We start from the raw sequence: 14168 nt of genomic DNA, 5'->3' as shown, positions 1-14168 counted from the left end.
ATTGTAGATAATAAAATATAAATATTGCAGTAGTTCTTCATAGTTTCTCATTGAGCTTTCTGAGAATTCTGAATATAGTTCCTGATTTATGATAGCATCAGTTTTCATGCATCTTTGTCTGAGAATTCAGATTTGTTTTGTCAAAAATTGTGCTGTGCCACACATGATATTTGCTAAATCTGTCCTGTCCCAGCAGTTCAACTCGTTCAGTTTTGAGAACTTTTGTCAGGACCCCACAGTTGAGCTACCTTGCGTTGATAGCTCACTACACACTTCTTGCATTGAAACAAATGTACCTCAGACTACCTGTCCATCAGCGTTCATCATCTGCTCTGTGTCTACTCTTCCTCTTAGTCACACTGACTTCATTATCTAGTTCCTTACAGGCTGTAGTTATTATCTTGTTACTGCCCACTAACCTGTGCATTTGGCTCCCATCCCCCTGCCACATTACGAGGTCTTACGAGGAAAGGCTGAGGGACTTGAGGCTGTTTTCATTAGAGAGAAGAAGGCTGAGAGGTGACTTAATTGAAACATATAAAATAATCAGAGGGTTAGATGAGGTGGATAGGGAGAGCCTTTTTTCTGGATGGTGACGGCGAGCACGACGGGGCATAGCTTTAAATTGAGGGGTGAAAGATACAGGACAGATGTCAGAGGTAGTTTCTCGACTCGGAGAGTAGTAAGGGAATGGACCGCTTGGCCTGCAATGGTAGTAGATTTGCCAACTTCAGGTACATTCAAGTCGTCGTTGGATAAGCATATGGACGTACATGGAATAGTGTTGGTTAGATGGGCTTGAGATCGGTCTGACAGGTCGACACAACATCGAGGGCCGAAGGGCCTGTACTGTGCTGTAATGTTCTGTGTTCTGTGTTTTATTTATTGTTGAATAGCAGCAGGAGGTGAGGAGGCAGAGACTGCAACCCTGAGGTCACGGAGGGAAGGAAAAGAGGCTCTTACTTGGAGATTGAGAAGCAGGAGAGGGCACAACCCAGAGGTTTGGGAGTGGAGAGAGGCTGCAAGTTGGAGGTCAAGGTGAGGAGAGGCACCAGTTGATGTTGTAGATTAAATGTAATACAGAAAATTGTGAAGTGGTTAAGTTTGGTTCGAAAAACAGTACATAAAACAGAAGGAACCATTCTAAATGGGTGCAGAAGCAGACCGGTTTTGCTGTTCTGTGCATAAACCATTCAGTTAAACCACAGCTAGTCTGAGCTTCAACTCTGTTTACCTGCTGAAAAGTCATGTCGACTGAAAACATTAGCTTGCTTTCTCTCCATGGCTGCTTGCCTGACCTACTGTGGTCTCCGGCATTTTTTGTCGTCAGTCTGTTTACCTCCCTTTCTTCTATGTCCTTTCATAGCCTTAGCTATCAAAAATAATTTCAGTTACACTCATTGTTATTGATCCAGCACCCACATTCTTTTATGAGAGAGTATTTGAGATCTTGACTGTTGTTTGTATTAAGATACAAGTGCTTCCTGATTTCAGTTCTGAATGGCTTGCCATTGAATCTCATATATTAATAGATAATACTTCTGATAAGAAATGTTTTCAGAGTGTTATAGTGGAAGCTTCTATGTTTTGTGCATCCTCTATCTAGCCACCAGACTCAGAGTACCTGTTGGGACCATCCAAAAATGACTGAATATTTTCACTCATTCGGTCAGTAGATTGATAATAGGACTCTGGTTCTGTGCCACTGTCAGATCATTGTGACTCCAAAAGGTACCAAAGTAAATTCTGGATTCTAGGCAAATATACCTATGTGTTTAGATCTATTTAGATGCATTCATGTCGGCTAAAAATACTTGAAATAATGTATAATTAGGAGTGACAGACAACATCTGTGACATTAAATGAAAAACAAGAACAAAGAACTTTGGTTCATATTTCAGCTTCGACAGGCACTAAACAACTAAAAGCACTGTATAACCAATGAAGTAATTTTTTGAAGTATGTTTGTAATGTCGGAAACACAGCAACAAATATATGCGCAGAAGGCTTTCACAAACAGAACTGTAAAAATGACCACTTACTTTGTGATATTGATTGAATGCTAAGTGTTGGCCAGAATGTAGATCCACTGAACTGAATACAGGTGGTTTGTGGGTAAGAAAGTCTTAACCCTTTGGACAAACCTAATTTTATTTGTAATTTATTAGCAATAACTGAATTGTGCAATTTAAGTTCAGAAGTTCCCAATTTTAAGTGGAGTTTTAACAAATTCACCTTTGAAGAGCGTTTGGGCTTGATGAACCCAAGTCTCAACTGAGTTAACTCAGCCTTTTGTGTTAGGGATGTATAAATTATCCATCTTAGGGGAGGCGATGGCCTCACGGTATTGTCACTGGACTGTTCATCCAGAGAGACAAATCATGTTCTGGGGACCTGGATTCAAATCCCGCTGTGGCAGATGGTGGAATTTGAATTCAATAAATATCCAGAATTCACAATCTGATGATGACCATGAATCCGTTGTTGCTTGTTGGAAAAGCTCAACAGGTTCACTAATGCCTTTTAGGGAAGGAAACTGCCATCCTTACCTGGCCTGGTCTGCATGTGACTCCAGACCCACAGCAATGTGGTTGACTTTTAACTGCCCTTTGGGTAATCAGGGCTGGGCAATAAATGCTGGCTCGCCAGTGACGCCCTCATCCCGAGGTTGAATCAAGAAAAAAAATTACGATTGCCTTTTCTAACTTCTCAGCCTTCAATAATTGATTCTTCCAGTGCTAGAGAAGAAGTGGTGATTGTGGCTTATTCTCTTCCCATGGTTTAACATGATGCAACTGATGGTAAAGTTAATAAGCTTTATGAAAACATAAGTAAATATATATAATTAAATAAAAATAGCAAAGTCATTAATTAGAACTCGGCTACAACATGTAAGAGCTCCTGTGTTCCAGTATGGTCTGGTGCAAGCATGTTTGCTGTAAGCACTTAATGTTTGAGTAGCTTGTGTTTATGAGCTGGAGGCTGATCTAGGGATGCTGGGACACATCAGAAGGATTCTTTGCACCAAGAGGCAGTCACAGCCTTTAAGTTTGTGTTTGTCTGATTTGGTCAGTCTTCAGGCGCAGGAGAGGTCGATGGTGGAGGTTCATTACGCTAATACTGGGGAAAGTAGGACTGTCCTGTGGTGAGTTATGGATTCAACTGGGCCTGTGTTCATGAGAGTTTAAAAAGATGAGGGGTGGATCTGATTGAAATATAGAAAGTTGGAACTGAGCCAGATGAACTCAATGCAGGGAAGCTATTTTCCCTGTTTGTGGTGCTAGGACCAGGGGTCACAGTCTCAGAATTTGGGGTAGATCAGTTAGGACTAGGATGAGGACAACATCTCGTCATTCAAGCAGAGTGAATCTGTGAAATTTTCAACCACAGAAGACCATGGGGGCCATCACTGAATGTATTCAAGAACAAGACAAGGTGGCTCGGTGGCTCACCACTGCTGCCTCACAGTGCCACTGACCTGTTTTGATTCCACTCTTGGGTAACTATCCGTGTGGAGTTTGTACATTCTCCCTGTGTCAGTGTGGGTTTCCACCAGGTGCTCCGGTTTCTTCCCACAGTCCAAAAATATGCAGGCCAAGTGGATAAGGCATGGTAAATGCATAGTTACGGGGCAAGGATGGAGGGGCCAGTCTTGGACACGATGCACTTCGAAGGGTCAGTGTCGACTTAATCAGCTGAAAACATTTTGCATTGTAGGGATTCTTTGATTTTGTGATAGATTTTTAGATGTTAAAAGATTCAATAAGTATACAGGAAAGTGGGAATATGATATCGAGATGTAAGATCAGCCATGATCTTATTGAATGGTGGACTTGGCTTGAAGGGCTGATTGGCTTATTCCTGCTTCTAGTTTCCATGTTCTTCTGTGACTGAATGAGGCTGATAGCGGAACTAGAATGCCTGAGCTTTAGGGTGGATGTGCAAATTGACTATCGCACTGTGGTAAAAAACACACTTTCAAAGGGGCTTGATAAACGCAATGTAGTATAATCAGTGGGATTGACACTATTCTGTGTAGCAAAGAGTGAGAGTCTGTAACTGTGGAAGCCATTGCCACAGAAGACTGCGAAGGCTAAGTCATTGAGTGTATTTAAGACAGAGATAAATAGGTTTGTGGACAAGTAAGTGCATCAAGGGTTATGGGGAGAAGGCAGGAGAATGGGGTTCAGAAGTATGTCAGCCGTGCTTGAATGACAGAGCAGACTCAGTGTGCAGAATGGCCTAATTCTGCTCATATATCTTCGGGTCTTATTTGCTCAGACGGGAAAAGACCTTGCGGTGGGAGGTGGAGAATCCAGACATTGTAGGCAGGACAAAAAAAGAGTTTGTGAATAGTTGTAATGAGGAATTTGGCACCATGAAGCAGAGCCTTCAATGTCATAATCTCTGGATGCATAATGTGTTGGGCAGAAAGGCTTATTTCCATGCAGTGTGCCACCAAGATTCTAACTCCAGACAAACATATCCATCTTCTTTGCGCTCAATCTGACTCCTACGAGCAGGGAGCTTTCCCCCCATTCCCGTTAAAACCAGTTTTGCTCGGTTCCCTGGATGCCACATTTGGTCAAGTGTGGCCTTGATGTCAAGAACAATGACTGTCGCCCTCACTTCCTCACCTCGTTTGTCCATTTTTGAACCAGGGCATCAATGAGGCCAGGAGCTGGGTGGCCCTGGTAGAAACCCAACTGAGTGTTAGTGAGTAGGTGATGCCTTTATTTTCACCTACTGTAGTCCCAATCATGCAACTCTGTCAATTGCTGCCCCTGCCAAGCGCTGGAAGCCTCCCCAGAGTTATCCAGACAGCAGAAAATTTGTTTCAGGAAGACGAGGACCTGCCCTGTCAAATTTCATGTGGATGTGCTGTTGCACATGCACAGAGCGTGATTAAAGGGAGTCAGCATGGCTTTGTGACGGGCGGGTCATGCCTTACAAATCTGATTGGGTTCTTTGAGGAGGTCATGAGACCGGTTGACGAGGGGCGAGCAGTGGATGTGGTGTACATGGACATCAGCAAAGCATTTGATAAGGTTCCCCACGGCAGGCACTTTGATGAAGTCAGGAGGTATGGAAATCAGGGTGACTTGGCTGTCTGGATTCAGAATTGGTTGGCTGACAGGAGGCAGAGAGTGGTTGTAGATGGTAAATATTCTGCCTGGAGGTCAGTGCTGAGTGGTGACCCGCTGGGCTCTGTTCTTGGGCCTCTGCTCTTTGTAGTTTTTAGAAATGACTTGGATGTGGAGGTTGAGGGGTGGGTTAGTATGTTTGCTGCTGACACAAAGGTTGGAGGTGCCGTTGATAGTATTGAGGGCTATTGCAGGCTTCAGCGAGACATTGACAGGATGCAGAGGTGGGCTGAGAAATGGCAGATGGAGTTCAACCTGGATAAATGCGAGGTGATGCATTTTGGAAGGTCGAATTTAGATGCTGAATCTAGGATTAAAGGCAGATGCTCGGCAGTGTATAGGAATCGCGGAATCTTGGTGTTCAAGTGCATAGCTCCCTCAAAGTTGCCACACAAGTGGATAAGGTTGTTAAGAAAGCATATGGTGTTTTGGCTTTCATTGACAGGGGGATCGAGTTTTAGAGCCGCGAGGTTATGCTGCAGCTGTACAAAACCCTGGTGAGACCACACTGGAATATTGTGTCCAGTTCCGGTTGCCCTATTATAGGAAAGATGTGGAGGCTTTGGAGAGAGTGCAAAGGAGGTTTACCAGGTTGAGAAGGTTGACTGAGCTTGGACTTTGCTCTCTGGAGAGAAGGAGGAAGAGAGGTGACCTGCTCAAGGTGTACAAGGTAATGAGAGGAATGGATAGAGTCGATAGCCAGAGACTTTTCCCCAGGGCAGGATTGACTGCCACGAGGCATAGTTTTAAGGTGTTAGGAGGAAGGTATAGAGGAGATGTCAGAGGGAGGTTCTTCACCCAGAGAGTTGTGAGTGCATGGAATACTTTGCCAGTGGTAGTGGTGGAAGCAGAGCCATTAGTGACATTTAAGCAACTGCTGGACATGCACATGGACAGCAGTGAATTGAGGGGAATGTAAATTAGGTTAGGTTATTTTTGGAGTGGGATTATTCCACGGCACAACATGGTGGGCCGAAGGGCCTGTGCTGTGCTATACTTTTCTATGTTCTATGTTGTGTGTAAGAGTCAGAAGCCCAGTTGTTATTGGCTTGGCTCTTTAGCTCAGTAGCTATCCCTTAATTTTTTGATGGCCCAAAGTGGCTGGCAAAGCAGACTTGCAACTTGAAAGCATTATGACATTGGCCAGGATGTGAATCATTGACCTACATGGTTTTTTGCAGATGTCTATTACTGCATCCATGTCTGTGAATGATTTGCGTAGCAGCCATGAAGTTTTCACAGAGTCCTTCAGAACTTAGATGTGGACCTTGGCAACTTTAAAGAAGTCTAAAAAATATCAACACACATCCATTTTGGCAATAACAGGTATGAACATCGATAGAGAGTGGATAGCCAGAGACTTTTTCCGAGGGTGAAGGTAGCTCTTATGAGGAGGCATAGTTTAAAAGTAAGTGGAGATAGATCTCGGGTAGACGTGAGAAGTAGGTTCTTTACTCAGAGAGTGGCAGAAGCGTGGAATGCATTGCCAGAGAGGGGAGTGGAGTCAGCTTCATTAGGAGCATTTAAGCAGCTATTAGACAGGCATATGGATGATAGTATAAGGTAAGGGTGGAGGTTAGCTAGACGTTAGGTTGAGGGTAAAAGCTCAGCACAACACTGTGGGCTGAAGGGCCAGTCCTGTGCTGTACTGTTGTATGTTTGTATGCTCTATGAATCCATCAGTAATTAATCTGCAAGTAGCTGACAGTGTCTTTAAATAACTCTGGCAGAGGGATTATTCATGTTCCTGGTGATCATACGTTCAGCAATGTGTCATTGAGGGACTTTAAGCATTGAGCTCTGATATCACAGTATTGGCAATATCTTGCCTCCTCGACATCATTTCATCAGATATTTGCTGCATGCAACATAGAATTGTCAGAATAGCATCCATGGCAACTTGCATTTGATGTGTGCTCATGAGTCAAATATACAATTTCAGATCTCAAAACCCTTTGTGGCCCTGAAAAACCAGGCGGCGAGATTGCAGACTTTACACCAAGCATGATTATCTGAATCTTTTCTCTCCTACTATAAAGCTGACAGTGAGACTTCCGTGAGTTCCACTGTATTCACTAGATGCTGTTTGCCAGTTATGACATGAATTTCATGTAGCTTTTGACCACCTACATGAGGAATGGGTAACAAATGCTGGTCCTGTCAGTGATGTTCCCATCCTTGAAAATATGTGGAAATAAATTGAACCTAGTAGTTATCATGTCCTTTTACTGTGCCTTGTATTCTTCAGCAGATATTTATCCCCCTGTATTCATTGCAGAGTAGTTGAGAATGTGTTCCAATTGAAATGGTTTGTACTAACAGTTAGGAAAAATGTATCTAAAGATTTTTTTGAATGCAGGTGATTTAAACACCGTGCGTTTTTCTGCATATCGGCCAGCAATGAAGATCCGCCGACTCCAGAAAGCACTCTGTTGTGAGTACATTCACACATTGCAGAATTTGTAATCTCGTGCTGTGTTTTGTTGTGAGCATCCTTGCTTGCCTGTTGTCAGATGTCATTGATTACAATTAGCTTGGTTTTGCAGTTGTTGAGACATCAGTTCGGCATGACCTTACAACCTTCCACTCAAAGGACGTTTGTCTATAAAGTTGCTGAAAATGCAATCTGATAAGGGCAGCCAGGCATCTTAGACTAGAGTGAATGAGGAAAGCAACAGGATGTCTTCTTAATGATTGGGAAACAACCACATGAAGGACCGAGGAGGACAGTGAATTAAAAGAGGAATGGTTTGTTTCAAATCAGGTACAGCAAAAGAAATTAAGAGAACGTAAGGAAGGTTGAAATTGAAAAGGCAAGTAATGGTTTATGTTCATTGGAAACCATCAACAACAAAAGTACAATGAAGAAAGTATTTGAGAAAATACAGAAGATTTCTTCAAATGAAAGGGAGACACTGTCTTCATGATGCCAATAGCACGGAGTGCAACTTTGGCGTTTAACCACATCATCCCTTGGCCTGAAGTCACTGTACTATTTACCCATTTTATAACAGAAAAATACTTCAATGATGAATGTCATGGAGAATTTCAGCCCCGAATAAAACCATATTCTGAGCAATTGCCACAACAGCTTCTATGACATGACTTTATAAAACATCCCAAGGCATGTCATAGGAGCTTTATAGAGTAAAATTTGATACTGAGTATTGAAAGAGATCCGAAGGTAGATTGATTAAAACCTCATCAAAGAGGTAGATTTTAAGGACTGTTTTGAAGGAGGAAAGAATGATGCAGAGGTTCAGCAAGGTAATTCTATAAAGCTTAGGCTCCAAGAAGTTGAATGTAAAGCTGTCGATGATGGAACAGCACAAATTGTGTTGAGAGGCTGGAATGAAAGGCGTAAATGTGCCTAGAGGGGCTATGAGTTCGACATTGTCAGGGGATGTGCATGGGTGTTGCCAGGTCAGGGAGGGATATGAAAGCCAGGACAGCAATGTGAAAACCAAGGCACTGCTTAACTGTGAGCCATTGTAGATCAGAGTGCGCAGAGAAAGTTGGGTGAATGGAACTTGGTGCGTGTTAAGACAGAGTCAATGGACTTTGAAATGATGCCATGTTAAAGAAAAGGAGAACTTGGGAGGCCAACTTGATATTCATAAGAATGGTCATGTTCAGAGTTAATCAATGCGGTCGGGTTTCAAAACTAACGGACTTACCTGGGGCCAAATGTTGTGGATGTGAAAATAAGTAGACTTTGTGACATCAGGCCTATGTGGCCAGAATTTAAACTCTGGGTCAAAATAACAAAGGGTACAACGAAAACCAGTAGCTAGCAAGCAGACGTCCTTTCAAGGACCAAAGATAATGGCTTCGTTCTGTACCAGATTTAATAGATGGAAACTGTCCGGTTATGTAGAGACAGTGGAAGAAATGCATGAGGGGGTGGTGAGATAGACCTGGGCATTGCCACCATGTATGTGGAAAGTGCAGTGCATTCACATGATATTGCTCTGGGGCAGTGTTCAGATGAGAAAAGGAGTGGGATTTTACTGATTTGGCCAGACCTAGGTGATTCACACCCACAGCCATGCTGTCAAAGATTTGTGGATGCCAGAAAAACTGAACTTGACTGTTTGCAGTAAATGTACAGCATTTCAGATGTCACTTGATCCTGCAGATTGACTCCCTAGAATCTGCTTGTCAAATGATTTATATGGCTAAAAGGTTCAAGTATGAGTTTGCGCTGTGGAACTCATCTCGCACCGAAACTGGCCAGTTGTTATATCAAGATTTGGAGAAAGTATTAGTTTTTTGAAGAATGTTCTGATACAGAGAGAGAGACTAATAGTTTCTTGAGAAATCGTGGGGCATTGGCCAGGAAGTTAAACAAACAGTGGGGGGGAAAAAAACCTTGACCTGAATCCTATGTTAAGTATATAATGGATTAGTTCGACAGTGAGGATGTCAAAAGATATTCTCATTTTTAAGATGAGACGCTTGGGACAATTTGGGTAGGATGCACTTCTTGAAGCGACCAGAAAGGTACAGAATTATCCATTGGATGTGAAAAATTTGAAATGAAGACAAAACTTTTTGAGGCTGGGGTGGGGAAGAAATGAAGGTCCGATTTTGCTCCTTCAACCTCTCCCATGACAAAATGCACTTGTATAAGAATGGTGACTATAAGATTGGTGACGGCACTTAAATGAAGAAAAATCAACATGGACATTTCTTCTGCTGTATATATAACATTAACATTCAATCTCTTGGCAAGGATAATGTGACAGGGCGTTTGAAAAGCCAAGTTATTGTAATTTGAATTAAGAGATCAGGCTGTAGAACCTGAGATCAATCTCAGAATAAAATGTAACAACAGCGATAGATGAGGAACCTCTTCACTCACAGAGAGGTGAACTTTGTAATTCTGTACTCCAGAAAATGTGGCGCCTCAGCCAAGAAGTATGCTCAGAACGGGGATTGACATGCTGGGGTAGTCAGTGAAGCACTATTAATGTCACAGGATTAGTAATCTGGAGGCCTGGGACAATGCTGTAGAGTATAGGCGTAAATTCCACTGTAACAGCTGATGGAATTTGAATTCAGTTCAATATAATTTTGGGGGTAGGTAGGAATGTGGAGCCGACATTGCAGTCAAGTCAGCCACGACCTTATTGAATGGTGAAGCAGGCTTGAGGGGGCCAGTTATCCAACACATGCTCAAATTGATATAATCATAAACAAAGCTGGTCTCAGTGACGGTTACACTGTCACTGTTAAACTATTCACTGTTATAAAAACTTGACTCATTCACCGATGTTCTTTAAGAAAGGAGCTCTGCCATTCTTATTTGATCTCACCTCCATATGACTCCAGATCCACAATAATGTGGTTGACACTTAACTGCACTCTGAAATAGTCAAACAATTTGGAGGAACTATGGATGGGCAGCAAATCCTGTCCTTGCTATTCCTGCTCCTTGTTGCTATGACTGTACATGCTTTAACATATTAACCAATTTCCTCTTTGAATCCGTTTGAGGAGCAGTGTATATTTTGTATTGCTTGGTGATTCTCTAAGTATCTGATGGGTTTTGCATAGTTCCTTCTACCTTCTAAATGTGAGCCCCTTCCAGTGTTTAACCTTTTAAGGTAGGCAATCGTTCTCGAACCTTTTTGATTGAATGCCTACATATTAATAGCAATCACTAACCTATCTATTATTAATTGCATATTCATAATACAAAGGGCTACGTGTAAAGAAGTGTTCTAATCATCTTTTTAAAAAGCTCCTTCCTGACGCTTATCATGGAGATGAGATTAGATTCCCTACAGTGTGGAAACAGGCGCTTCAGCCTAAGAAGTCCACACCGGCCCTTGTAGCATCCCACCCAGACCCATCCCCCTATCACCGACACACCACCCTGAACACCATGGGAAATTTAGCATGCCCAATCCACCAAGTCAGCGCATCTTTGGACCGTGGGAGGAAACCGGAGCACCCGGAGGAAACCCACGCAGACACGGGGAGAATGTGCAAACTCCACACAGACAGTTACTTGAGGCTGGAATCGAACCCGGGTACTAGGTGCTGTGAGGCTGCAGTGCTAACCCGCTGAGCCACTGTGCTGCCCCGATGTGTGTATTTGCTTCCAACTGTGATATCTGTTAGTCCCTGGACTGGTGTTTGATACGGGCACTCATAATGTATATCCACTTTATCCAAATGCTCTTCTATTGTTAGCCTGATAAATCAAGAAAAGGGCTGGATCCTTTTGTATATTTTTCACATCACATATTCATGATTTACATATAGTTGAGAGTTTCAAACTGCAATAATTAAACATGCATGTTAGATAAAAGCATTCCAGAATTGTTTCGACTTGATGATAAATAGTGAATATCTTTTCTTGACTGCAGCTTTCCAGCCTATCAGTGCAGAAAGGCAGTGCTTAGCAAGGTTGGATGAGGAATATTACTGTTCCAATTAGTTACATTTAATTTATCACCATTGAAGCTCGCGTTAGTTAGTATGCTTTTTTCCAATATATTTAATCTGTAGTTATGACAGATGATTTGGTTTGTAGATCTCCAATTACCTCTCTACTGTAGAACCCAGTTTTGAAACAATTGATATAAGGCACTTATTGTACTGTCACTGATGCTGTCATTATACTACCAGAGTATGGCTGTAATGCTGAATTACTTCAGCCTGCCTTCATGAAGCAATGCAATCTTTCCTAGATAAGGATGAGGGGAAGGTGCACATAAAAGACTGATTTATAAAATTGAGATTCATGGAATATATAGGTCACTATCAAATTTGGTTAAAAAAGATGGCTGAAGGACAGAAGCAGCAAGTTATGATAAATAGATGAGAAGATCGCTATTAGCAGTTTCCCAAGTATTAGGACACTGATTTTTGGAGATAGATACATGATTTGAATTTGGGAATATGGCATACAGAAGGCCCTTCAGCCAATCAAGTCTATGCAAACCTAACTGCACTAATCCCACTTTGCAGCACTTGGAGAATAACCTTTAATTTCATGTGCTCATCCCAGTACTTTTCTACAAGTTGTGAGCTCTCTTGTCTCAACGACCCTTCTGGGTAGTGCATTCCAGATTACCACCACCCTCTGGGTAAAAATATTTTTCCTCAAATCCCCTCTACATCTCCTGCCCTTCACCTCATAATTGTGTCTCCTTGTTATTGACCCTTCAACTAAGGATACAGCTGCTTGCTGACCTTGCCCCTCCTAATCTTCTGCACATCAGTCACGTCCCTCCTCAGCCTTCTCTGCTCTAAAGACGACAAACTGAGCTTATCCAGCCAGTCTTCATAGCTGAAGTGCTCCGCCCCAGGCAATATCCGAGTGAATAATCTCTGCACCCTCTCCAATTCAATCACATCCTTCCAACAGCATGGTGATGAGAACTGCATACAGTATTCCAACTTTGGCTTAACCAAAGTTCTATACAATTCCAACTTAACCTTCCAGCTGAAACCATCTGTGCCATGACTGATAAAGGCAAGTTCTCAGCACGCATTCTTAATCATCGTGTTAACCTGTCCTGCCACCTTCAAGGATAATGGGAACTGCAGATGCTGGAGAATCCAAGATAATAAAATGTGAGGCTGGATGAACACAGCAGGCCAAGCAGCATCTCAGGAGCACAAAAGCTGACGTTTCGGGCCTAGACCCTTCATCAGAGAGGGGGATGGGGTGAGGGTTCTGGAATAAATAGGGAGAGATGGGGAGGCGGACCGAAGGTGGAGAGAGTATAGGTGGGGAGGTAGTGAGGGGATAGGTCAGTCCAGGGAAGACGGACAGGCAAAGGAGGTGGGATGAGGTTAGTAGGTAGATGGGGGTGCGGCTTGGGGTGGGAGGAAGGGATGGGTGAGAGGAAGAACAGGTTAGGGAGGCAGAGACAGGTTGGACTGGTTTTGGGATGCAGTGGGTGGTGGGGGAAGAGCTGGGCTGGTTGTGTGGTGCAGTGGGGGGAGGGGACGAACTGGGCTGGTTTAGGGATGCGGTGGGGGAAGGGGAGATTTTGAAACTGGTGAAGTCCACATTGATACCATTAGGCAGCAGGGTTCCCAGGTTCCCTCCTGCAGTGCCACAATGAATCGCAACAGACAACTGCACCTCCCAGTCGCAAACCACTTCCACTCCCCCTCCCATTCTTTAGATGACATGTCCATCATGGGCCTCCTGCAGTGCCACAATGATGCCACCCGTAGGTTGCAGGAACAGCAACTCATATTCCGCCTGGACTCTTTAATTTTACATCCTCAAAGACATTTAGCAGGGATAGCGTGGATTATAGAGTGAGTTGAGTAGATTGTTTCATTATTAATTCTTTACTAAATTTGATTTATATTACATTTTTAGACCACATCAGGTGAAGATGTGTGTGATTTCACCAAGGTGCTGAAAAATAACTTCAGATCAAAGAAATACTTTGCCAAACATCCTCGCTTGGGTTATTTACCACTACAAACAGTCCTAGAAGGTGAGAACCTTGAGATGTAAGTTTATTGATGTGAGATTTACTAATGTATCAATGCCCATTTGGGGGTTGACAAATATTGCCGCATTATTCATTCTGCAGCTTAGCAGGAGAGTGAGGTTGTCCATTTGCGCATATATCAGAAGTACACAATACAAAAACAAGGGGGGCTTAACTGATATCATTGGTCCTCTCGCCTTGAAAGCAGTGTAGTTACTCAGAGTGCATCTGCTGTGGACTTGTTGATACTGTCACTAACGTGCAACCTTCCTTGATATCTTTCTCTGTCCTCCAGTTCTGTCTTTAAAAACGACAATCAATTACCCTCTCCTCAAAAGAAAAGAACCTTTGGCTGAACATAGAACAAAGAACAGTACAGGCCTTCAGCCCGCAATGTTGTGCCGACCTATTATCCCACTCAGATCAAACTACCCTGCATACCCTTCATTTTACTATCCTTCATGTGCCTATCCAAGAGTCGCTTAAGAGTCTCTAAATGTATCTGACTCCACTCCCACTGCCAGCAGTGCATTCCACACACTCTCTGTGTAAA

The 14168-nt window shown here is 43.0% G+C and overlaps 1 long non-coding RNA gene across 10 annotated transcripts in view; it reads left to right on the top strand.

Annotated features, from left to right (window-relative positions):
- LOC132207985 (uncharacterized) overlaps nucleotides 1-13619 on the top strand; it is a 32919-nt gene extending 19300 nt beyond the window's left edge. For 6 of the 10 annotated variants that reach the window (XR_009444082.1, XR_009444081.1, XR_009444086.1 and 3 more), the window contains 3 exons: nucleotides 897-1038; nucleotides 7504-7578; nucleotides 13498-13619. This is a non-coding gene — a long non-coding RNA (uncharacterized LOC132207985). Of the gene's footprint in view, nucleotides 1-896; nucleotides 1039-1606; nucleotides 1732-7503; nucleotides 7579-13497 lie in introns of all 10 variants that reach the window. The other 4 variants (XR_009444080.1, XR_009444083.1, XR_009444087.1 and 1 more) reach the window with 4 other exon arrangements.
- The last annotated feature ends 549 nt before the right edge of the window (nucleotides 13620-14168 follow it).

This window comes from Stegostoma tigrinum, unplaced genomic scaffold (genome assembly GCF_030684315.1).
Source record: "Stegostoma tigrinum isolate sSteTig4 unplaced genomic scaffold, sSteTig4.hap1 scaffold_237, whole genome shotgun sequence".
In the NCBI taxonomy this organism is placed as follows: domain Eukaryota; kingdom Metazoa; phylum Chordata; class Chondrichthyes; order Orectolobiformes; family Stegostomatidae; genus Stegostoma; species Stegostoma tigrinum.
Note: the sequence above shows the minus strand (reverse complement) of the source record. Positions and strands in the feature narration are given on the sequence as shown.